Consider the following 26,169-nt stretch of genomic DNA (forward strand, 5'->3'; position numbering starts at 1 on the left):
ATCATTATGTATAGTCAGTGTACAATATCCTTGAGTGACTTTGGAGTCACAGAGGGGGCCAAGGCGCTGGAGCTCCAGATCACGAGGATCTCCAACAGATGATGGCACGTGGCATGTCTGCATTGTTTGCAGCCTGAGAGAAAACGATGGACCTGAGGGGTGTAACGCCCCACATGAGAACTCCAAAAATGTTGAAAAGTCACCTATTCAAGGGAAAAAAACACAAGGCTCTCCAAAGAGTGTTGATCACATCCATTGAGCTATGAAAGCCTGTGCATGCGTGAATAGCGGTGCATGTTAGCCAATGACACTGCATCTGCACACGAGCTTCCAAATATATATATATTGTTTTTAAATCTCTGACCACAGGGTACCCGGGTACACATATTTTCGAAAGTCTGGTAGAAGGGAGACAGGATATACTGCTTGTCTTGCTGTAGCCTGGTCAAGTCAAGTTGAATTGTATTTGTATCGCGCTACTGACCCAAAGGCATCTAAGCGCTTTACTGACTAGCCTACAGAACAGAAACGTTTTCAGTTTCTGCGAAAAAGTACAGACATCCTCTGTATAGCCTCATTCCGAGATTGAAGGTAGCCATGGCACTATTTGCGCCATGGCTGTCTCCAATACCGGGTCTGGCACCAGTCTGGTTCAATGAGGACTTACCGGTGCACGCCGACCCTGGAGGGACCGGTAAGTCCCCATTGAACCAACCATTCCCCATTCCCATTTGAACCCCCCACAGGGCTCAATGGGAATGGGGAGGGTGCTAATAATGGGCTTGCGAATAGCAGGCCTCTTATTAGCGCCCTGGTCCCTTAGCGGGACCCGTAAAGGACGTGTGGTCCGACTACACGTCCCTTGCGGTTCCCGCTAAGGGACCTCGGAATTGGGCAGTAAGGGATTACCGGCACCGGTCTCCTTACCGGTGCCCGGTATCCCTTACCGCCCAACTTGTAATGACCCCCTTCTTCAGGCCGTACATTCCATTGTCTGGCAGCCGGTGCTGAGCCCAGGCCTCTTACTTCCCTAAAGGCAAGTACAGAAGCTGTGTGTTTATTCTAGCTCACTGCAGGCAGGAGGACATATATCATTTTAAGCTGTGGCCGTACAAGGCCTTATGGGCCACAGTGAGCAGCTGATTTGTTTACGTGCTTTAACGGGCAGCCAGTGCAACTTCTGTTATAGAGCGCTAATATCATCATATTTTAAGATTTGTGTCGTCATTTTGGCTTACCGCGGGAGCGGTTGAGAACGGTGCTTCTCTACTTTTTTATTACATGTTACCATTACTATACTTTTATTTTAAAAATAAACCGTTCAGGATTGGTTTTGTTTTAAATTAAAAGTTAGGAAGCAGTTCAAACTTGTGCACTGTACTGAACATGCCCTGAACCAGCAGATCCATTGGTTTTGGGGGTTGTATTGCGCAGGGGAGGGGGCAGCGGGGGCAGGCCAGCAGGGAACATAGTTCCACTACTTCTTTTTGTACACTTCGACCACTGGCTGGACTCGATGAGGGGCATTAGGATTAGCGCCTGCTAATGGAATATTTCCATAGCCAATGGACCCTCGTGTCTAGGTCAAACTAGGGTTATCCCAAATCTAATAAGAGTCTATGAGTCAAAATCGTCCTCTCGCTTTCCAATCGCCAATGTTACATTTTAGACCAAATCTAAGCAGCTTCTTGTAAGGCATCAGAAGCTTAAAAGTAACATTTTTACTGAACACTGCTCCATGACCGATATCCCAGCCTTTTCAACTTGGAAGAAAATAACATAACTGTTTTATCTGCTCTTTCTTTACCATGCATTTACATATCAATGTTGATTTTGCACTTTATTTCACAATCACAACCTTCCAAGTGAGAATGAACTATAGTAACTGTAGCAGGCTGATCTCCAGTGTAACATCAAGGGTCATGGCACCATATTTCTGCATTACAAAGTCATTAAGACCGAGATCCTATCGGTAAACCTGCTCCCCGCCTCCCTCCTACACTCTGGCCCTCCTCTATGGGCTCACCCACCTCTCCTTTCACTGAGGCCAGAAATCTTGGGGTCATCTTCGACTCCTCCCTTTTCTTTACTCCACAAATATTGAACCTTGCCAAGAAGACCCACTTTCAACTTCACCTCCTTAGGGGCATTCTCCCTTTCCACACCTACTCCCAGAAGCTCGCTGTCCTCTCCAGGTTAGACTACTGTAACAGTCTGTAAGAGGATTCAATTCAACACTACAGCTAAATCAATGCCTAGTCTGGGATACTGAATGGAAACCCTTATTGATATATCTTTATGTCCAGTTCATGAGTTCTGGATGACTACCCCTATATAACACCCCTCTCTTAGAATCCCCCTGACCCCACTGAGCCAAGAAGTAGTTCTGTTTTGCAAGTTTAAAAGGTTTATTTGAGAAATAAAACAAAATGTAGATACCACGCTTTTATAATAAATTAATAATCGATATCGCCCTTATAAATATAATGTTAATCAACAATGGGTAATCTGACACTAGCACACTTCTTTATAATCAACGAGGAGTTAGTATAGGATGGATAAAGTAGCAAAAATACTTTTATGATTTCAAGGGAAAAGCAATGAGGAATAAAATGCAGTACAGAAATACTTGATATGATTTTAGCAAAAGATAAGATAATCACTTTTTCTCTGGCAATTCACCCCCCTCCCCTATGCAATGTAAGAAATGGAAGGAGATGGAAGTAACACACACAGTTCTCAGAAATGCAATCAAATACAATACAAAATTCAATTCCCACCCCAGCAAGCTTAGAGAAAACCGGTATGAGTTTTAAAACACAGGCCCAAAATGCTTTTTAAATGTGATGGCAATGGATGGGAAAATGTGCCAACTGATTTTAATTCCCTCTAGAAATTCAGGGTGAGTGGGAGATGCGTGTTGGTATTAGTTCAGGCTACTTTAGCGATGCTCTATGAGTTATTACCAGGTCGCAAACGGAATTTAACAAAAGAAAGAATGGAGCTGCTATCTTGACAAGTGGAGAAATTGAGCCAAAATCGCAAATCGCGGTAAATTTCGCGAGTGCGTGTCTCGAGATTGCGGAACAAGTATAGGGAGTAGGAAGTCGGTTCTAGGTTCGTTGGACAGCTGAGATTCTAAGCTTTCAGATGAAAGGTGAATTTCGTTCCCAGCCCAAACGGTTCCAGAGATATGGACGATTAAATAAAGGTAGATTTTCGGATTTAAAGTAAAACTCAAAATGACAGGTGACAGCTTGCAGCTGCAGAATTGACAGGTGACAGTCGTGCAGCTTTAAAAAATGACAGATGACACGATTTCTAGGAGGCTGTTCTACTTAGGTTAAAATAGTTTGGATTAGATTATTTTAACTAAGAGATTGGTTCTGCACAGTTCTGCTAGGTACTCACAATATAAATTTGAAATAGGCCTCGCCACGGATCTGGTCAGGTTTTGGACTGGACTCCGATTCTGGTCTCGGCACTTCACAGTGATCTGGGTCAGCTCTCTGGTTCTGCTCACAGCGGTCTGGGTCACTCTGGATCTCTGGTCTGGTCTCTGGCAATTGTTCTTGGCAAAAGAATTCAAACAGCTCGCCCGGCTGTGGAATGGTTTGCAAATGATTTTAAGGTTGCTGAGGCCTGCTGAGAAGAGTTCTCAGTTTGTGGGTTTAGGCCCTTGCTTTAAGTTCAGAAGTAAAGTTCTGGTCTTTGGAGATTGATGGATTTGAAGTCTGGATCTCTGGATGTGAAGTCGTCGGTCAGCATGCTCCGCAGCAAATGGAATTGAATGTCTCTACCTGTCCCAGCAGTCTCTTTTTATGTGTTTTGAAAATGGGTGTGTGCCTGCGCCTAGCTAAGCCTGCCCCTCTCTACTTGTCATTGGCCCAATTCTCCCCTCTCCTATGATTGGGGGAAGGAAATGGATTGTCAGCATGATGAAGTCTGTTTATGGGTCAGAGGATCCTCCCCTGGTCAGTTTGCCCACAACTCTATATTTGATTCAAATACATCCTTCCCAGATATACAATTTGTTGAAATTACATGTGCACATTATATATTCCTTATGGTCCATGCTTGTCCGCCTCTGATCTTCCTGGGGGCTTGCATTAAAAAATGACAACATTTTGCGCTTTTTAACTGGTTTTGCAATATCGGACATTTACCCAAAATTACACACAGGTGCGCAAGGAGTATGGACATTAATTGACGAAGTGTCAGATTTTTAACATGCAGACATTTGGAGTGAGACCCTATTTTCCGCTAGCAACCCCCCAGAATACACCACAGGGTCCTAACGCCTCTCAAAATGTTCACAGAAAAATCACAAAAATAATGATATTACTTATATAATTCTGACAAGTCCACACTATGAGTTATCTATCTTTTTAAAATTATGCCCTGGTCAAAAAGGGGTGTGGCCTCCCACATCACAGGGTAGAATAACTGGTTTATCCACTTCCCCCAAGCTCAGCTGCTAGCAGAGGCACTGCCCCTCCCAGTTTCCCCTAAGAGGAAGCCACTTTACGGCCCCCCAATATAACATTTGCCTGAGTCCAGGACAGGCCTTTGTTCAACTCCCTGTAGTCCCCAGCTGCTCCACCCCTAATCTAATCAGAGAGGTGACAACTCCTTTTGGCAAGGGGAGTGGCTGAGCAGGTTTCAACTCCTGTCGGGGGTAGTTGTCAGGCAGAATCCAGTTTCATTAAGCCAGGTTTCAGCTAAATGTCACTTTTTGTTCCCAGTTTTCTACATTCAAATCATACTGACCATCTTTACATATACATTAAATAATTACTTCCTTCAAGTCATTTCAGAATATAATTTTACATTGTATCCACCTCTTAGCAAGTCTTTCCTTGGTCTGGTTTTGTTTCATTTGTTCAGTTTTACACAAATGTCTGGTGGTTTTAAAACGCCGGCTTTCTGATAGTGGTGAGTACTGGTAATGCAACCATTTTTGGGATTAAGAAAATGAATTCCCCACAGTTCTGAGTTGCTTTTTTGGCAATCAGCATTGCCATTCCCAATGGTTTCAGGCTACTGTGTGTGTAGCCCACTGGTGGTTTTAGGCAGTGCCCTCCCGTGCTCACAACATAGGCAAAAATGGGTGGCAGCCTATTCATGTTTTCCCTGTGCACTCTCTGGGGAGTTCTGGCCATCATGATGTTTTCCATGCCAGTACTGCACAGTTTTATTGTAGGGCTTGGATGCATGGGTAAAAACATCCCACAAGCCCCCCCTCTTGCGATGCCCATTCTGTCCTTTCACTGAGCTTGCAAGATCTGGGATGTTCGCCTCCTCTTCTTCCAATTCCATAGGTGGCACAGTTCAGCATCTTTTCCTCCCTCCAGTCGATCAATCAGTTCTCCTTGCTGGTCCTGATGGGAGGATTGGGCGGTACCCCGGGCCCCTTGGGTCTCTGCTCCCGGTCTCCAGATCGTCCTCCTTGGCCAGTCTCCAGGTTTTCTTTCTCCTAGGACGACAAAGGAAAAGCGGCAATACCTATTCGTAGACATTTTTCCATCACTACTAATGGTGTGGCAGACATATACATTTTATACTTTAACATACCTAACATTTTACTTTTGAGATACAAGTTATCATTCAAAGACAGTGGCTTACAAGAGTATAATATTTTAGAGACTATATGTGGGATATTTTAGGGTTGGAACTGAATTAATCTGGAGCGGTCCCCTCTGGTATTGCAGAGGACTCCTCCAGTTGCTGCAAAGTGTGCCTGGGATGGCAACACTTTAGCTCGTTAATATGGACCCACTTGTCTTCCCCCTCTGCCAAACCGCCTTTGGGGATGCAGATCTTATAGGCAACAGGGGAGATCTTGTCTATAATTTCAAACGGTCCCTTCCATGTAGGCAAGAATTTTCGCTGTTTGGCCTGGTTCCTTTGGAAATTGTATAGATAGACCCGATCACCCACCTTATATTCCTTTCGGGTAGTTTTTAAATCATAGTGGGTTTTCATGCTATCAGCTGATCTTTCTAGATTCCGCTGAGCATAGGCAAAAGCATGCTGAAGGTGTTTCCTTAAATTCTCCACATACTCATGAGCTGTGGAGGCATTTATCAACGTTTGCTCTTGGGTTCTGTAGAGCAAATGCTGGGGAAGCACCATCTTGCGCCACGTCATCAACTCAAATGGTGACATTTTAGTTGCAGATGAAGGGGTAGATCTGATGGCCATTAGGACCAGAGATAATCGGATATCCCAACTTGGCCCAGAATCTGCCACAAACTTTTTTAATATGCTCACAATGGTTCGGTTATATCTCTTTACTGCTCCAGAAGAAGCTGGCCTGTAAGCAATATGTAGCTTTCTTTTGACCCCCAGTATCTCCCACATCTTTGTCATTACTTCACTGGTGAAGTGGCTACCTCTGTCTGACTCAATCCTTTGAGGTAGACCAAAACGGGAAAAGATGTGGTTAATCATCAGTGCAGCTGCTGTTTCTGCCTTGCAGTTTGGGGCTGGGAGACATTCCACCCACTTGGTGAACAAGCATGTAACGGTCCACATGTACTTGTTTCCTCTAGACGAGCGAATCACAGGGCCTACAAAGTCGATTTGCAAATCTGACCATGGCAGTGTCATCCCCCTCTTTTGGAGAGGCGCACGGTGTGTGAGGGATGATGGCTGAAATTGTGCACACACAAGACACCCCTTCAAGTATTGGTCGAGGTCCTGCCCCATGTGTGGCCAGTATGCAACCTCTCTTAAGATTTCCAGTGTTGTGTGAAACCCCCTATGACTGGCGGTGGCTGCATCATGGGCGTGACTTAACATCAGGCTTCGGAATGAGGTAGGAACCACCCACTGATCATGGCCAGCTTGGGATTTCCTTACCAACAAACCGTCTTGGATTCGGAAGATTTTTGGACATTTCATCAACACTCTTAGGTCCACTTTCCCAATGTAATCGGTATACGTCAGGGGAAAGTTCTCAGGGTCCTCAAGGTATTGGTAAAACTTACCAATAATTGGATCCCCCTTCTGAGCTGTAATCAAATCAGCATCAGGGGTCTCCTTGCTCCATTGGGCAGTTGAAAGATCATTGTGAGCATTTGTCTGGGACCTAGTGATAGCAGTGACCTGGATTTCCCCCAACAGGGACTCTATTTCGATTAGATCCCCTTGGATGGCCCCGGTTTTGGCCAGCTGATCAGCTAAGTCATTTCCAGTTTTGTCTGGTCCCTCTACTTTGGAATGACCCTTGATCTTTTTCCAGTAGCTGGTCATCCCATTCGATGGGACCAGATCATCAATGTTTTGAATTAACTTCCCATGTTTCAGGGGTTTGTTATTAACACATAACATGCCTCTGGTTTTCCAATTAACCAGGTGCTCCACGAACCCGTTCCGTACATAATCCGAATCTGTGATTATGACCAGTTTGTGCAGTTGATGTTGGACAGCAGTGAGGATGGCCTGATGCACAGCCATCAATTCTGCCACCTGACTACTTCGGGGACCAATTTTGTATCCAGCGGAGGGTTCTGGGAACTCCTTCACCCATGCATTCCCTACGCCAGCCACCAGTTCTTTCTCCCCGTCATTGTCAACATGGTAAGAGCATCCATCCACATAGACAGTGGGCATTCCCTCACACTTGTCTTCTTCAAAGACTTTGTGTGGGGAATTAAGGTATGCCTCCATGTTGTCCTTGATTTTTAGACTTTCGTCCTCGAGACAGTTTTCTCTGGCACAATCATGCAAGTCAGCCAGACCTTGCGCGAGGGGACTCTTCTTGTTTTGGCCATATCTGTCCTCCACAGGAAAGCCTTGCATTGACAGAATCCAGGAAGTAATTCGGGAATTACTCACATTTCCGGCCCGGATCCTGTCACTTTGGAGGTATTGCAGAGGCTGGTGTGGAGTCTCCACTATGATGTGTTCCCCCTGGATGAACGGGCGGTAATTCTTCAATGCCCACACCGTTGCCAGGAGTGCCTTCTCACAATCGTTGAATTTTTCCTCCACAGAGGATAAAGTTTTGCTCGCATAGGAGATGACTTTATTGACCTTGTCATGCTTTTGGTATAATACTGCCGTCAAGCACGTATTAGAGAACCCTGTCTCCAGGAAGAACTCCTTGTTTCTGACAGGGTAAGCTAGGCAAGGCACTTGTGAGAGGCTTCTTTTCAGTTGTCTTACCACCTCGGATTGTTCTGGACCCCATTCCCACTTCACCCCCCCTTCAAGAGATGAATCAGGGGTCTAGTGATCTCTGCGTAGACTTCAATGAACTTTCTGCTGTAATTAGTCAGTCCAAGGAGGCTCCTTAGTTCCCGCAGAGTTGTGGGGTCTTTCAGTTTCTGGAGTGCTTCCACTTTCTTTTCTTGGGGACAGAGACCCTGAGGAGTAATCTCATGCCCCAAGAAATTAACACGGGTTCTACACCACTGTGCTTTCTGAAAGGAAAGTTTTGCTCTGGCGGCGCTCAACTGTGTCAGAACATAACGGATCTCTGCTATGTGTTCCTCCACAGATGAACTTTTGATGAGGACATCATCTACATAAGCCAGGTTACCCCTCGCACCCAGGTCGGGCATGGCCTTATGTAGGAAAATGTTGAATTCATTGCCGGAGTTGAGGTATCCGAAGGGAGTCCGGGTCCATGTGTACTGCTGGCCCCCAAAGGTAAAAGCCAGTTTGTATTGGTCCTCCCTACTGACAGGCACGGTCCAGTATCCATTGGTCAGGTCTATTGCTGTGAATACCTGTGACCCCTAAATCTGGGCCAGCCCTTGGTCAATGTAGGGCAGAGGCATCGGGAAGTATGGACCCGTTTGTTGAGCTCCCTAAGGTCGGCGCAGAGTGTCCACTGGCCGTTTGGCTTCAATATTCCCAGCACCGGATTATTGAAAGTGCTGTGGACTGGACGGATTATTCCCCGGGACTCTAGGTTCTTAATTATTTCAGTAAGGGACTCCATGGATGCGAGAGGCAAGCGATATTGCTTCACAAACACTGGAGTCATTCCAGGGTCCGTGGGAATTGTTGTGGTGTGGATGTCGGTGCGACCACAGTCATAAGAGTCTACCGCAAAGAGATCTTGGAAATCCAAGAAAACTTGTTTCAACTTTTGCTTCTGTTCCAGAGTCACACAGGCATCAGCTAGGTTGACTCTCTCTTCCACCATCTGCCTGAAGCCTGGAAAGACTTCTGGTTTTGCTATCTCAGCGGCCTCCTCCAGCTGGGTGGAGAAGTCCCTGGTCAGAGTGCTGATTTGGACTGGAGGCTTCAGGTGGGAAAGGCAGCCCTCATGGACCGGGAGAATCACCTCATCCCTCCTGAAGTCACATGTCACATCTTCCTTACCATAAGGGCAAGAAGTGTACACCAGGAAGTTCCCCCCATGCCAGGTGAAAATCCTGTCTGGTGTTGTATTGTCCTCACTGTCACTGTCAAAACAGTCCTTGGGGATTGGTCCTAACAGTTCATTTCCTAGATCAATGGAGAAATGTCGGTCATCAACCGCCATTCCAATAATGGTGCCTGCGGCTAGAGTAATACTCTTTAAGTCGCTGTTATCCTCCTCTATTGGAATGGTGTCATGTTCTATGTTGACTAATGGAGTTGGGTTTACCCCCAACCCTTGCTGTTGGAGAGAAGCATTTAGATGTATATAAGCATCAGGGTTTTGCAATTTTTGTCCTCTTTTAACTTTCACTTCCAGGGAGAATTGTCGGGTCCTTTCTGGGATGGTGACTTCCTCTTTGATCTGAATTTCAACTGCATAAGGTAGCAATTGAGCTGACCTAAATGCTTTTTCTGGATCATCAAAGCCCATGGGATTATCCGCTAATCGGGACCAAGCTTTGAAGTTTATTAGGTCCAAATTAATGGCAAAGCGATTGAGAATGTCACTGCCTAAGTAAAAGGCGGCAGTGACGTCTCGCACGACCCAACAATTATGGACTAGGCTCTTGTTGCCAATGGAGATTTTGAGCATACACCTGCTTGGCAGGAGATGTTTGGAATTAGGTGCTTCCAGGTCCATTTCCCATTTGTCTATCAGTTTGAATGTGGGAATGGCTGGATCTTTTGGGAGTTGGCGGAACATGGCTTCGCTGATGAAGCTCTTACCGTTGTTCACACACACTCGAGCGAGAACAGAGTCCTTCCCATCATTTAACTGGACAGGGATGAACAACTGCTCTCCAATTTGCTGAATATCAGCCAGGCTCTGAGCTGATTTCACATGTTTCTGGACTGTAGGAGTGGGAGTTTCTGACTGTGGATTAGTAAAGAATGTCAGGGTGTTTCCTTCCAGTGTGGAATACCACCTTAAACTGGAAGGAAGGTTGATTTTCAGAAATAGAGAGGACCCCCCACCACCAGTCTGTTGTCCTACTGCTATTACTGTCACGTCTGGAATTTGGTTGTTCTGGAAGTGAAATTCTACTTGGTCAGATTTTTGTTCAACCATGTGGCAAGTGCCGTTTAAACTAACATGGTTGACACTGTTTTAATTTTATTGGTCGGCTAGTCTGGGTCCAGAGGACCTTGTTTACGCAATCTATTAGGGGTGACAACCTTCTCAGGAGGTAATTCCCTAGTAAACAAGGGTTGCCCTCTGGAGTCACTACTATGACCGGGTGTTTCACCTTGTGTCGCCCAATTTTAATGTCCAAGTCTGCAGTCCCCTCAACGGGAATTTCCTTCCCGTCAAAGTTCTGCAGTTGTCCAGGAAGAGAGGTGAAAGGAATTCGGTAATTCTCTCCCCTTCCTGCATTTAGTTCCTCGAAGGCCCTTTAGGACAGAAGGGTAGCTTGGGATCCAGTGTCCACCAGTGCCAAAATTGTACCCTGCCCCTGTACTTGTACCGGAGCATAGTATCTTCCCTCCTTCTCCTCAAGGGGGCACAGATAATGCACATTTTTGGACAACTGGTGGGCTAACTTTCTGGTTTTGGACATTGCTAGCGAAGAGATTTGGCCAGAATTCTGTGGAGAGCCTTGGGAATCTGAAAAAAAAGTTGGAAACTGGAGATCAGAGCCATTGTGGGTTCCCCTCGTTCCGGTTCTGGGCCGCCCACCCCTTTTTGGAGGCAGTCACCAGGATGGGTTTGAACCAGGGGATTTCGGTATTGTCGGTTCTGGGGTGAGATGATGGGCGGCAGTAGCTCAGTCTCCACATCTCCCCAGTCTGAATTGACATCCCTTGGGACCCATTTTTCCTTGGGAGGAGTTCCCCCATCTCTGAAGGAGAAGATCCTTTTCCCAGGATCTTCTGAGGATCCCTCTCCCTCAAATTGGAAGACCTGTACCTCCTCCACAAAGTGAGTCTGTTTGGGTCCTTTGTTTCTCCTACCTCCTCTCTGCTCCTTGGGTGGCAGACTTTCAGGGGTAGGAGATTTTGTTTCCGGTTCCTGGTTTTCCAGGGGCTGTTTACAAGTTGGGATGGAAGCTTCCTCCAAGGCTTTACACCCTCGTTGCACTTGTGCCTCCTCCCTGGGAACCGGTGTGTTGTCGGGGTGCTGCCTCCGTCATTTTTGTGGAGCACCAGGTCCAGAGTTTGGGGCATTCTGCGGTGGCATGCTCATCTGAGGGTTCTGTTGAGCCCTCAGTATGTGACCCAGATCCCGTGCCATATTTTGGACCTGGCACTCTAACTGGGAAACCCGCTCAGGCTGATATGGGGCTCTATTTTCTCCCCTGGGCTGATCCCGGGAAGGGTAGCTATCCCTTCTCTGGTAGTACCCCTGGTTGGGAAGATTTTGGTACCCCTCCACCCTTGGCCTCCCCTCTCCCGGATTAGGTTGTCTGGGCTCAGGGAATTGGGGAAAGAAGGATGGATGATTTTGTGGCGGGAAATTTGGTGGATACCTGGGGAAAATGTTCTGCCCAGGATTTGGAGAATTTCTGCCCTCCTGTGGGAAGTTGTCAGGGAAGTTCCCTGGGTTAGGTGCTTGGCTGGATCCCCCCCCCTTCGGCTGGAGGAGTCCACACATAACCCAGGATTGGTCGGTTTCCCTTATAGCGGGGACTTATATAGTCAGGAGAGCGGGGGACCCCATTTGTGGGACTACCTCCTCGACTCCCTGTCTGTGACTGGCCCGAGGGCCTTCTGGGCTGTGATTTATTTGGTGCAGGCAGGTTTTTAGGCCCCCCCATCTCCAAATCTAAAACGGGGGCAACCTTTACCTCTGCCACCTTGGCAGCAGCAGGGGTGCTGTTTGTTTTGGGGTTTTTCGGCGCGTTATTTTTATTTTCGATAGGCTTCTGCACCTCATAGATCCGGGTAGCCTGTTCAATGACCCAGTCTAAAGATCTTTTCTCATGAAAATCTCTCACGAGCTGGGTCATTATGTATTTGGGTAAGGCATGGAAAAACGTATTGATAAATTCTCTGCTATCCGTGCGTATCCTTCTGGTGGTCTGCGCAAAAGCATGCTTTAATTCTTGCACAAACTCATGTGGGGCCTGATCCTCCCCACATTGCAAATTGTAGGCTGCCTTGTGAGCCTCTTGAGGATTTCTGTGCACAGAAAAATGTTTCAAGATGGCCGCCCTGTATGTGGACCACCTTGAATGGTTTTGATCCTCCAGCCCCGCAAAGAAACTGGAGTATTCTGGTGAGAAGGTCCACTTTACATATTGAATACAGCTTTGGCTGTCCTTCAAATGGAAAGTCTCCCTCATTTGCTCATAGAGCTCCAAGTGTTCCCAAACAGAATACTTGGCGTTCTTATGATAAGGCGTGATGACACTCCTTATTGCCTTTATTTGTTTCAATGGGTCCTTAAGCAAGGCCCTTTTTGCCTTATTGGCCTTTTTGGTTCGGGTAATCCTGGTCCATTCATCCTCCGACTCAGAAGCGCTGCTCCCAGAGGTGCCCGTCTGATCTTCCAGGTTTTCCCAGATTCTGCGAGACTGGGAATGGCTGGCAGAATGTGGGGACCTGGTCTCCTGTGTCCTGTAATGCTCAGAGGAGTCTTCAGATCCCTCCTTGCTGCCAGGATTTGATGGGTACCCCCCCACCGACCTAACTGGGCAGAGGTTTTCAGGATGCCCTTAATGGGCCTACTCTCCTGGGGTTCCCCACTAAATTGCACTGTGCTTGGGTGCCCATACCTGGATGCCCGCCCATCCATTCTTGGGAGGTACTGGCCTATGAGCCCCATACTTTTAGCTGGATAGTAATCTGCCATCTCTGTGGCCCCGTGCTCATGTGCACCAGGGAACAAGGGGGTGGCAGAGTCCAGGGACTGGTAGAGGTGAAGGCCTCTGGCACTAGGGCTCCTGAGGTTATGCTCAGGCATTTCCCTTTCCCAGCGAACTTCGTCTCTATCAGCCCCAGCTCCCTTTTGCAATGCAGGAGCCTGCGCTTTCAGTTCCTCCACTAAGGCCTTACTAGACTCTATCAGTCTCTCCTGCATCGCTACCTGTTGCTGGAGCCTATCATTGTGCTGGCAGAGAGCCTCATTCTCTCTCTGTGCCTCCTGATTGGTCCTGGAGTACCTGGCCAGTATTTGCTGCAGGAGGGTTACCTCCTGAGCTGTGTCCCTATTGGCCTGCTCCTTTCTTGCCAGAGCATCCTCCACCCTCCTCGTGTGCTCTAACAAGTTCTGGTGTTCTTTTTGGAGGTCACCCAATCCCTGGAGGGCCAGGTGATTTTCTTCCATTTTCCTTTTTAAGTGGCAGACTTCCTGGCTTAAGGTATCCCTTTCCTGACTAAGAGCCTGCATCCTTGCCGCCAGGTCGTCCCTTTGCCTTTGGAAGGCACCAGCTTTCTGGCGCTCCTGGTCAAACTCTGCCTGAGTATCCAGGTCTTTCAAAATCAGTTTATTGCTCTCTGCCTTCTTCCTATCTAGGTGACTTTGCAGGGTGACTACCTGCTCAGCACATGCCCTATTGAAGTCTAACTGTTGCTCCAGCTTTTTCTGGCTCTGCAGTAGGGAGTCCAAACCTTCTTGGTACTCCTTCTGCAAGGCCAGAAATCTGGTATCCTGGTCCGCCTTTTCCTGTTGCAGCACATCCATATCCTCCTTTATTTTAGTGATGTACTGTCTGCTGTCATTTTCTGACTCCTGGCTCCTGAGCAGCCTCTGCTCAGAAGAGTCCAGATCAGCTTGGGCCTTCTCTAACGCCATCTGTTGCCTATTTGCCAGATCTTGGCCTTCAGCACATTTATTCTGTATGGCTCCCATATATAGGTACAAATATGCCGCTATCCTGGCAATCTTATTATGTTCATCTTTGGCTCTAGGGGCCATATATAGTTCACTCAGGGCCACATGTAGGGGACCCTGATCTCTTCATGTATCTGACCTTGTTTCAGTGACCTGTTGCGCGATTGCCTGCAACCAGACCGTTTGGTCCTGATGAGTCCACTCACCTCTCACAAATAGCTTATGTAAGAAGTGCTCTCTGGCTATTTTGATGTCTACCAGTGTTGTCATTCTGGAATTTGAGTTCCTTCCTGACTTACAGAAGTTTGTATTTTATTTTTGCAAAACAGACCGTTTCCTTAGAGCGTTCCTTTGAGGAGTGCTTTACAGCGTAACACAGCGTGGTGATCCGACCGGATGTATGTATCTTGTCAGTTAGCACACTGTATTAATCTGCACAAGTGATAGTTCTAATCCGGAATCCCCGGCTACGAGCCCCCAATTTGTAAGAGGATTCAATTCAACACTACAGCTAAGTCAATGCCTAGTCTGGGATACTGAATGGAAACCCTTATTGATATATCTTTATGTCCAGTTCATGAGTTCTGGATGACTACCCCTATATAACACCCCTCTCTTAGAATCCCCCTGACCCCACTGAGCCAAGAAGTAGTTCTGTTTTGCAAGTTTAAAAGGTTTATTTGAGAAATAAAACAAAATATAGATACCACGCTTTTATAATAAATTAATAATCGATATCGCCCTTATAAATATAATGTTAATCAACAATGGGTAATCTGACACTAGCACACTTCTTTATAATCAATGAGGAGTTAGTATAGGATGGATAAAGTAGCAAAAATACTTTTATGATTTCAAGGGAAAAGCAATGAGGAATAAAATGCAGTACAGAAATACTTGATATGATTTTAGCAAAAGATAAGATAATCACTTTTTCTCTGGCAATTCACCCCCCTCCCCTATGCAATGTAAGAAATGGAAGGAGATGGAAGTAACACACACAGTTCTCAGAAATGCAATCAAATACAATACGAAATTCAATTCCCACCCCAGCAAGCTTAGAGAAAACCAGTATGAGTTTTAAAGCACAGGCCCAAAATGCTTTTTAAATGTGATGGCAATGGATGGGAAAATGTGCCAACTGATTTTAATTCCCTCTGGAAATTCAGGGTGAGTGGGAGATGCGTGTTGGTATTAGTTCAGGCTCACTTTAGCAATGCTCTATGAGTTATTACCAGGTTGCAAATGGATTTTAACAAAAGAAAGAATGGAGCTGCTATCTTGACAAGTGGAGAAATTGAGCCAAAATCGCAAATCGCAGTAAATTTCGCGAGTGCGTGTCTCGCGATTGCGGAAAAAGTATAGGGAGTAGGAAGTCGGTTCTAGGTTCGTTGGGCAGCTGAGATTTCGTTCCTAGCCCAAACAGTTCCAGAGATAGGGACGATTAAATAAAGGTAGATTTTCGGATTTAAAGTAAAACTCAAAATGACAGTTGACAGCTTCCAGCTGCAGAATTGACAGGTGACAGTCGTGCAGCTATAAAAAAATGACAGATGACACGATTTCTAGGAGGCTGTTCTACTTAGGTTAAAATAGTTTGGATTAGATTATTTTAACTAAGAGATTGGTTCTGCACAGTTCTGCTAGGTACTCACAATATAAATTTGAAATAGGCCTCGCCACGGATCTGGTCAGGTTTTGGACTGGACTCCGGTTCTGGTCTCGGCACTTCACAGTGATCTGGGTCAGCTCTCTGGTTCTGCTCACAGCGGTCTGGGTCACTCTGGATCTCTGGTCTGGTCTCTGGCAATTGTTCTTGGCAAAAGAATTCAAACAGCTCGCCCGGCTGTGGAATAGTTCGCAAATGATTTTAAGGTTGCTGAGGCCTGCTGAGAAGAGTTCTCAGTTTGTGGGTTTAGGCCCTTGCTTTAAGTTCTGAAGTAAAGTTCTGGTCTTTGGAGATTGATGGATTTGAAGTCTGGATCTCTGGATGTGAAGTCGTCGGTCAGCATGCTCCGCAGCAAATGGAATTGAATGTCTCTACCTGTCCCAGCAGTCTCTTTTTATGTGTTTTGAAAATGGGTGTGTGCCTGGGCCTAGCTAAGCCTGCCCCTCTCTACTTGTCATTGGCCCAATTCTCCCCTCTCCCATGATTGGGGGAAGGAAATGGATTGTCAGCATGATGAAGTCTGTTTATGGGTCAGAGGATCCTCCCCTAGTCAGTTTGCCCACAAATCTATATTTGATTCAAATACATCCTTCCCAGATATACAATTTGTTGAAATTACATGTGCACATTATATATTCCTTATGGTCCATGCTTGTCCGCCTCTGATCTTCCTGGGGGCTTGCATTAAAAAATGACAACATTTTGCGCTTTTTAACTGGTTTTGCAATACCGGACATTTACCCAAAATTACACACATATGCGCAAGGAGTATGGACATTAATTGATGAAGTGTCAGATTTTTAACATGCAGACATTTGGAGTGAGACCCTATTTTCCGCTAGCAACCCCCCAGAATACACCACAGGGTCCTAACGCCTCTCAAAATGTTCACAGAAAAATCACAAAAATAATGATATTACTTATATAATTCTGACAAGTCCGCACTATGAGTTATCTATCTTTTTAAAATTATGCCCTGGTCAAAACGGGGTGTGGCTTCCCACATCACAGGGTGGAATAACTGGTTTATCCACTTCCCCCAAGCTCAGCTGCTAGCAGAGGCACTGCCCCTCCCAGTTTCCCCTAAGAGGAAGCCACTTTACGGCCCCCCAATATAACATTTGCCTGAGTCCAGGACAGGCCTTTGTTCAACTCCCTGTAGTCCCCAGCTGCTCCACCCCTAATCTAATCAGAGAGGTGACAACTCCTTTTCTCAAGGGGAGTGGCTGAGCAGGTTTCAACTCCTGTCGGGGGTAGTTGTCAGGCAGAATCCAGTTTCATTAAGCCAGGTTTCAGCTAAATGTCACTTTTTGTTCCCAGTCTTCTACATTCAAATCAAACTGACAATGTTTACATATACATTAAATAATTAATTCCTTCAGGTCATTTCAGAATATAATTTTACATTGTATCCACCTCTTAGCAAGTCTTTCCTTGGTCTGGTTTTGTTTCATTTGTTCAGTTTTACACAAATGTCTGGTGGTTTTAAAACGCCGGTTTTCTGATAATGGTGAGTGCTGGTAATGCAACCATTTTTGGGATTAAGAAAATGAATTCCCCACAGTTCTGAGTTGCTTTTTTGGCAATCAGCATTGCCATTCCCAATGGTTTCAGGCTACTGTGTGTGTAGCCCACTGGTGGTTTTAGGCAGTGCCCTCCTGTGCTCACAACATAGGCAAAAATGGGTGGCAGCCTATTCATGTTTTCCCTATGCACTCTCTGGGGAGTTCTGGCCATCATGATGTTTTCCATGCCAGTACTGCACAGTTTTATTGTAGGGCTTGGATGCATGGGTAAAAACATCCCACAAGCCTCTTCCTCAATCTGTCTCTCTCTTTGCTCCGTCCTCTTCAACTAATCCAGAATAGGGCTGCAAGACTTATTGTAGAGGAGCAGCCAAATGCCTCTGCAGGAAGTCCCACCCACCCTCCCACCTGTATGTTGGAGGACTGAGATTGTGCCATTCTTGGCACCAGCAGTTGTGGCCATTCCGCTGCAAATCTTTGAGAAAAGGTATCCATTATGAAAACCCTATCAAATGTACTCCCAAAGCGATGACAATCTAATGGAGGAAGTCCCCACAGGAATGTGAAAAATAGCAAGAAAAGGAGCTGGTGACATCACAAGAAGCGAAGTATGAGGCACAGAGGAGACTGGCTGAAGAAGATCTATGACCCTTATAGAAACTGAGGTCGAGATAAAGAATCGAATAAACCTTCATGTGCAAAAAGAAGATTACACGTGTGAAGAGCACTGCAGAAAATGCAAGCAGCTTAAATAACTGTACAGATACAGCAACGCAAGTAGATCAGGTAATCCTAGAAGCTGGCTATGAGTAGTAAATAGACTGCAGGCGAAACCGCCATTGTATAGAAACTGGACATTGGTGTCAAACATTTAGTAAGCTTAAACCCATGGAGATAAGAGTCGAGACCTGTGTCGCAGCAAAGAATTCATCGAGATCATGGATGAGTCTGGAAGGGCTGTATGGCCTGGTGTCAAGGCTGAAGCAGCCAAGACTGGTTATCTATTCTTGAAGGCAGTGAACGTGAGATGCTGAATCATCCCTTGTTAAGATACGAAGAAAGAACATCAAGTTTTATTCATTTAAGATAATTAAATGGAGCAAAATGGATCCAATCGTGGTCTCTTGTCATGTGAGCCACGGATGAAAATAGAAGCGGACGAGGAGTTCTAGAACAAGTGATAGTGCGTGCCCGCACTCCCTTATATTCCCAGAGTTAAGGATACGTTGCAAGGCCAAGTTCAAAGACAATCTTCATAGCAGAAGGCATGGTTGATGAGAGACGTTGGGCTAATTGGGTGGGGAGGTACAGTCAAGTCCACCTCCTGGAACCTGTGGTATGAGCTTACGTGCTGCTAAGTGAGCCGAATGTTCCAGACTGGCACGAGCGTGCCAACCAATTGTAGAGGGCTGTACAACGAAGGGCCTTATAGTTTGAGAGCCAATGATGTACCGTGTACTTAACAATGATGAAGATGACTTGCACTAGAGGTGGGCACAAGATGTCCACCTGACAGTAGATGTCCAATCACAACCCAACCCCATGTTGAAAGTATACTTAGATGTTCCCCTTGAGCATTTTACAACGCCAAGGGGTTTCTCTTATTTTGCCATGTAGTATGAATTCACATATGACGAATTTTGACTATATAAATGTAATTTTTTGTATGATGTGCTGATAGCCTGTACGACGTCCATTGATGTCCCCTGCAACTCTCTGTTTTAGATAATTGATATTAGAAACCTTTGCCATCTTCCTGAGTTGGTTCCGTTATTTGGTGTAAGAGTTACTCTGTTTCCCATCCACTGCATTACACGCTACCCATTACACGCTTGCATTGATTATCCTGGTTCTCCTCTCCCTCCCGCCCCCCTGCCCGCCCACCCCCCCCTCTGATTGGCTGCCTGGCTGCCTCCCTTCTTGGCTACTCGACGCCCGCTCCCCCTGCTCGCTTCTTTGTTCAGCTGAGCCTGGGAGAGCGGTCGCCGGGAGCCCTGAGGGAATTGCAGGCCCTGGAAGCCCTGCCCGACCCTAGCGGGCATCCGTGAGTACATTGTGTGCTCCTTTAAAAAAAATAGTGTAATTACATCTGCGCTCAGAGCGCGTTGTTGTGCCTGCTCTCCCCTCCCCTCCCACTTCCTGGTTCTCTCTCCCTCCCGCCCCCCTGCCCGCCCACCCTCCCCCTCTGATTGGCTGCCTGGCCGCCTCCCTTCTTGGCTACTCGACGCCCGCTCCCCCTGCTCGCTTCTTTGTTCAGCTGAGCCTGGGAGAGCGGTCGCCGGGAGCCCTGAGGGAATTGCAGGCCCTGGAAGCCCTGCCCGACCCTAGCGGGCATCCGTGAGTACATTGTGTGCTCCTTTAAAAAAAATAGTGTAATTACATCTGCGCTCAGAGCGCGTTGTTGTGCCTGCTCTCCCCTCCCCTCCCACTTCCTGGTTCTCCTCTCCCTCCCGCCTCCCTGCCCGCCCACACCCCCCCTCCCCTTCCTCTCCTCCCTCTTCCTATAACCACCTCCTTCTGGGCAGCCCTCTGCCCGGCAGCCCCCTGCGGTTAAGGGCCCCAAGGCCAAGGGCGACTCCTACAGTTGCGGCTCCCTGTGTGTCTGCAGGTGTCCGCAGGGGACGCAAGATGCAAGTTCAATTGCCTTCACCACCTTCTCCCTGCCCACCCCACCCACGTCTGGCCACTGCATTTGCATGGTGTCTTCACCTCACTGTGTTCCACAGTTGCTGTAAACTAGGGTTTTTCTCCCCTCGCAGGATTCTCAAACTTAGGTGGACTCTCCACTGTGTACCTAAAACGCATTATTGTTGCTGTTCTTAAATGTGGTAAACTAGGGTTTTTCTCCCCTCGCAGGATTCTCAAACTTAGGTGGACTCTCCACTGTGTACCTAAAACGCATTACTGTTGCTGTTCTTAAATGTGGTAAACTAGGGTTTTTCTCCCCTCGCAGGATTCTCAAACTTAGGTGGACTCTCCACTGTGTACCTAAAACGCATTATTGTTGCTGTTCTTAAATGTGGTAAACTAGGGTTTTTCTCCCCTCGCAGGATTCTCAAACTTAGGTGGACTCTCCACTGTGTACCTAAAATGCATTACTGTTGCTGTTCTTAAATGTGGTAAACTAGGGTTTTTCTCCCCTCGCAGGATTCTCAAACTTAGGTGGACTCTCCACTGTGTACCTAAAACGCATTACTGTTGCTGTTCTTAAATGTGGTAAACTAGGGTTTTTCTCCACTCGCAGGATTCTCAAACTTAGGTGGACTCTCCACTGTGTACCTAAAACGCATTACTGTTGCTGTTCTTAAATGTGGTAAACTAGGGTTTTTCTCCCCTCGCAGGATTGTCAAACTTAGGTGGACTCTCCACTGTGTACCTAAAACGCATTACTGTTGCTGTTCTTAAATGTGGTAAACTTGTACTTGCCGCTCTCTTCCTGTCTGCAGGCTCTCACATCGTCTGTCTTCCCCCCCCACTCCCTCCTACTCTATGGTGCTCTCTATCTCGCCTATCTTCTCTAACTGCTTCTCTATTGACTATCCTGCTCTCCTCAGTAAATCCGGTAGGAAAAAGTTTAAAAAGGACATCCTGGTCTCCAACCCAGGCCTCCCTATCGCTGACACCTACACTAGTGCCTGCTCCAAGGAAACTCTCACTGACATCCTCTTTTTTGTGCCTTCGCCTGACCTATGGACCCTTCATATGGTCTCTGTGCTCTCTCCTTTTTCCTCTTCTCCCATTAATGGTGGCACCCGCTGGGATGTCCTCTTGGCCCCCTTCCACTCTTCTAAGGCCATCATTAATGTCTACGCTAATGGGACCGTCCTGGTCCAAGGCCCTCAGGCCAACCTTCACCTCTTTGATAGACGCTTCCCTCGCCTCATCAACTTCCTCTCCTCTCCTGCTGTCCCCCCTCCTCTGTCCTCGGCTACCTTGCCTCTACCCTCCCTCCCTGCCCCCTCTCTTGCTCCTTCTTCACCTCCTTCTTCTACACCTCCACAGGGCGTACCTCTGATCTGTACCCCTCCCCGGAAGTCCTTCAAGGATGGCAACCTTCTCTACATTGCCACTCTTAACTCTCGCTCTGCCATCAAGCATTCCTCTGATATCTGTCACCTTCTTGAGGAACTGGACCTTGACGTCCTCGGTCTCACTGAGACATGGTTCACAGCCAGCTCTGTCACCAGCTTTGACACACTCCTACCTGACGGTTACAAAATCCTCTCCGTGCCCAGGCCCAACCGTGCAGGGGGGGGGTGTTGCCCTTATCTTCCCTGAGTGGATTCCTGCCACTGTCACTCCTACGCAGACCTACTCCTCTTTTGAATGTCTTGTCTGCCGACTCTCTCTCTCTCCCAGCCATTCCCTTACCGTGGCTACTATCTATCGGCCACCTGGTCAAATTTCCTCCTTCCTCTCCGAGTGGGCTGACCTCTCCTCCTCACTCCTGTCCACTACCACTCAACTCCTCCTTCTTGGTGACTTCAACATCCACCTAGATGCCTCCTGTCCCCCCACTGGACTCTTTCGTGACCTCTGCGACTCTCTCTCACTCTCTATTCTCCCATCTGGGCCTACTCATTCTGCAGGGCACACTCTTGATGCTCTGATCTCTTCTGACCTTTCCCTCTCAGTCCCTCTCTCCACTCCTTTCTCCTGGACTGATCACTTTCTCCTATCCTCCCACCTCACCCTCCCTACCCCACAGGCCAAGCCACCCTTATCATTGCCACCCACCTTCTCGGTCATCCGACCCATGAAGCGTGTGTCAGTTGAGGCTTTCGCTGCCACCTTCTCCCCCCCCTCCCCCTTCGGCTGACCCTCCCCCTTCGGCTGACTCCCACCCTGACACAGCCCTCTCCTTGCTCCACTCTGCTATTTCTGATACTCTTGATATCCTTGCCCCTGTCATGAGAATCCGCCTGACGCCCAAAGCCAAATGTAACTCCTGGTACGATTCGGATCTCGTCACCCTAAAACGCAAGTGTAGGGTGGCAGAGAGGAAATGGCGTGCTTCTTGTTCATCCTCTGACAAACTGGCCTGCCGCCTGCTCCAAAGGCAATACCGTCTCTCCGTTCTCACCAAGAAGAGAGCCCTTATCCAAGCCCGCATCTCTGCGGCATCTAACAATTCGGCCGAACTCTTTAAAATCTGCAAGGAGCTTGCCACCCCTGCTGCAGTCTCTACCTCTCCTGTCCCCTCCCAGGCCCTCTGTACTGCACTGGCCTCTCACTTCATCTCTAAACCTCAGGACATCCTGTCCTCACTCTCCTCCTATCATCTCCCTCCCTCGCTTCCCTGCTCTTCCTCCGGCCCTTCTGCAGCCACCCCTCCTCCCTCCTTCTCTGCCTTTCCCCTTTTCTCTGCTGACGAAGTTTCCAGACAAGTCCGATCTATGAAAGTGTCGTCTAAACAGGTTCACCCCTGTTCCTCCAAAACTATCAAGGACCACATCGACTCCCTGGCTCCTGCCCTGGCTGACTTTTGCAACCTCTCCTTCGCCTCTGGAGTCTTCCCATCCCCGCTCAAACACTCCCTTGTGAACCCTCTTCTTAAGAAACCCTCTGCCGACCCCTCCTGCCCGGCTAACTATCGCCCAATCTCCATCACTCCCTTCCTGGGCAAGCTCCTGGAGAAACTGGCCATCTCCCAGCTTAACCTCCATGCTGAAGCCGTCGGTAGTCTTCATGACCACCAATCCGGCTTCAGAGCGGCCAGAAGCACGGAAACTGCTCTCCTGAACATCCGTGATGACCTGCTCTTGAACCTCGACTCCAACACTCCGTGTGTTCTCATTCTGCTCGATCTCTCTTCTGCCTTTGACACTGTCAACCATGCCATCCTGCTCAACCGTCTCCGCGATAACCTGGGTATCACTGGTCAGGCTCTGGCGTGGCTGACCTCTTTCCTTTCCAATCGACCCTCCCAGGTCCAACTTGGGTCCTTCCTCTCTGACATCTTTTTCTCCACCTGTGGTGTTCCCCAGGGATCTAATCTCTCTCCCTGGCTTTTCAACCAGTATCTGGCACTTCTTGCCCACCGCATCGCCGCCCCAACTTTCAGTGCTATGCGGACGATACCCAGCTCATTTTCAGGCTACCCTCGGCCTCCTCCTCTCCTGCCCTCATCTCTGACTGTCTGTCTGCTATCCAGGAATGGTGTGCTGCCAACGACCTCCGCCTTAATGCTAGTAAGACTGAGATTCTACTCATCGGCACACCCACTCCCTCCTTCCCTGCAGCTCTCTGGCCAGCCTCTCTTGGGCCTCTTCCTGCTCCTACCTGCAAGGCAAAAAACCTTGGGTCATCTTTGACTCCACACTCTCCTTCTCTCCTCATAAATCTGACGTCTCTAAGAAGTCACACTACCAGCTGCACCTCCTTAGAGGTATTCTTCCCTTCCTCTCCTTCCCCCAGAAGCTCACTGTCTCCCGAGCCCTGGTTCTCTCGAAGCTGGACTACTGTAACAGTCTCTATCTTAATCTGCCTGCCTCCACTCTCCGCCCTCTGCAACTCATCCAGAACAGAACTGCGAGACTTGTCCTTGGCCTCAAGCCCAGGGACCGTATCTCTCCAGGACTGAAATCTCTACACTGGCTCCCAGTGGCTGCGAGGATTAAGTTCAAAACCCTCTGCATTGTCCACAAGGCCTTCTGGGGCCTGGGGCCTAAATACCTGCAACTCTCTCTTCCTAAATATCTTCCTTCCCGAGCCCTTCGCTCATCCGTCTCCAACTCCCTCAGGGTCAGCCGCTTCTCGAAGCAACGAGCTGGGGGTAGATCTCTCTCCGCGGCAGGAGCCTCCCTCTGGAACAGCCTTCCTGCCTCCCTGAAACTTGAGGAGAACCATCTCCGGTTCCGGAAGCACCTCAAAACCTTCCTCTTTGCTTCTGATTTCTCTCTCCCTCTCCCCTGCTAATTCTTCACTAAATTCTGCACTGAATCTGAAACTTGGCCACTCTCACCGACCTCGGTCCTGGGCCCAGCCACTCTCCACTTGCACTGCCTCCCTGGAAACCCCTGCACTGCGGGACTGTCTCTGTATCCCTACAGCCCCCCCCCTTCCCAGCACTTGTCTGCACTTACCTTGCACTTGCCACCAGCTGGCCCTATTTATTTATTTATCTATTTATTTCTATTCTACTTACCTTGTACTGCACTTTTCCCTTCCCCCTACCCCTGCACTTGCGCGGTCTGAATGACACCTGGCCTAGTAGGATCGTTGTCTGTCCTCCCCCTGTTCCCCCCTCCCTGCCTCGTCGCGCCTTGAAACACTTGTGTATAGGCGCGTTACAAATGCCATATCATATCATATCATATATCCTTGGCCTCAAGCCCTGGGACCAAATCTCTCCAGCCCTAAAATCGATCCACTGGCTCCCGGTTGACCCAATGATCATAATCAATACCCTCTGCATCATCCACAAGGCTGTCTGTGGCCTGGGACCTACTTATCTGCAACTCTCTCTCACTAAATACTCTCCTTCCAGATCCCTTCAATCTTCTGGCTCCAACTGTCTGCTGTTAAAATGCTTCTCCAAGCAGAGAGCTAGGGGCAGATCTCTCTCCTCAGCTGGCTCCCTCGTATGGAACAGGCTCCCTCTCTTCGACTTGAACCGGAACACCTCAAGTTCTGCAAGCAACTCAAGACTTTTCTCTTCTCCTCCTCCTTCCCTCTCCCCCTCCCTTGCTAACCATCCTCTCTGTCACTGAGATTGGCAGCCTGGTCCCTCAAGAGCCCAATAGGGTCCTGGCCTTCAGCCCAATCGCCCCCAGCACCCACACTCTGCACTGCCTTCTGGGCCCACACTCGCCTGTCGGGTGGTTTGCCTCTGCTCTGCACTTACCTCCCTCTTCACCTGGGATGTTTTCGCACATGCACTTACCTGTTGCCTCCCAACGGGCACCACTGGCACTTCCCCCTAGGGGATCTTTTTAGCACTTACCCCTACTAAACAACCCCCCCTTTTTTTTCATTGCACTTGCGCCCTCCGAATGTCACAAGGCCTTGTAGAACCGCTGTCCGTTTCTATCTATTTATTGCCAATTTCATTGTGTATTTGCTCCCTCCCTTTGTGGTGCTTTGAAACACTGTCCTGTTGTATAAGCGCCTTATAAATAATCAATAAAATAAAATAAAATAAATGACTTGTGAGTCTATTACCATTTCCAAAAGGGCTACTATTGCAAATAATAAATGAAAGTCGGACCTCATATTGGGCTTAGTAAAAAGAAAATAGCTCTATGATTTACAGCCAAAGCCGCAAATGCGAAAATATATATCTCTTGCCACAAAACAGGACCAATTTTGGGCGTGTTTGTACACCCGAAACCAATATGCTCTCCACCTGTTATGCCGGATTGATGTTAGCAATGTGCGTGCTACCTGAAGTTAAGTGGAAGCACATTACGTTCAAACACTGTTTTAATAGAAGTGTTTTTCCCCTTGGATGAGGAGCACCAATCATTTTCTTTGAACATCTGTAAAACATGTGGCTGCTTCATATTTCCTGTCGTCTGAAAAATGCACATGCAAGTTTGGGGGGGGGCCCAATCTTTTTGTGGAATGATGAACACGAAAGCACCGCACACACGCAATGTGTCCATTACACTGTGTCATTCCGGTGTGTGGGCGCTCCAGAATCAAGTTTCCTGTAACCCTGTGAGTGATAAGGGCGAGTATGCTGCCCTTCTTAGTTTGGGCTATTAGGTGGCGCTAAGCGTCCTCCAAAAGCCCAAACTATTGCATTAGAGTACAGATAGGGAGAAATGGCATATGAGGAGGGACACAAAGCTTGAAGGTGTTGTTTGGTTATTTTT

This window comes from Ambystoma mexicanum, chromosome 4q (genome assembly GCF_040938575.1).
Source record: "Ambystoma mexicanum isolate Mex_15411 chromosome 4q, UKY_AmexF1_1, whole genome shotgun sequence".
NCBI classification, from domain to species: Eukaryota; Metazoa; Chordata; class Amphibia; order Caudata; family Ambystomatidae; genus Ambystoma; species Ambystoma mexicanum.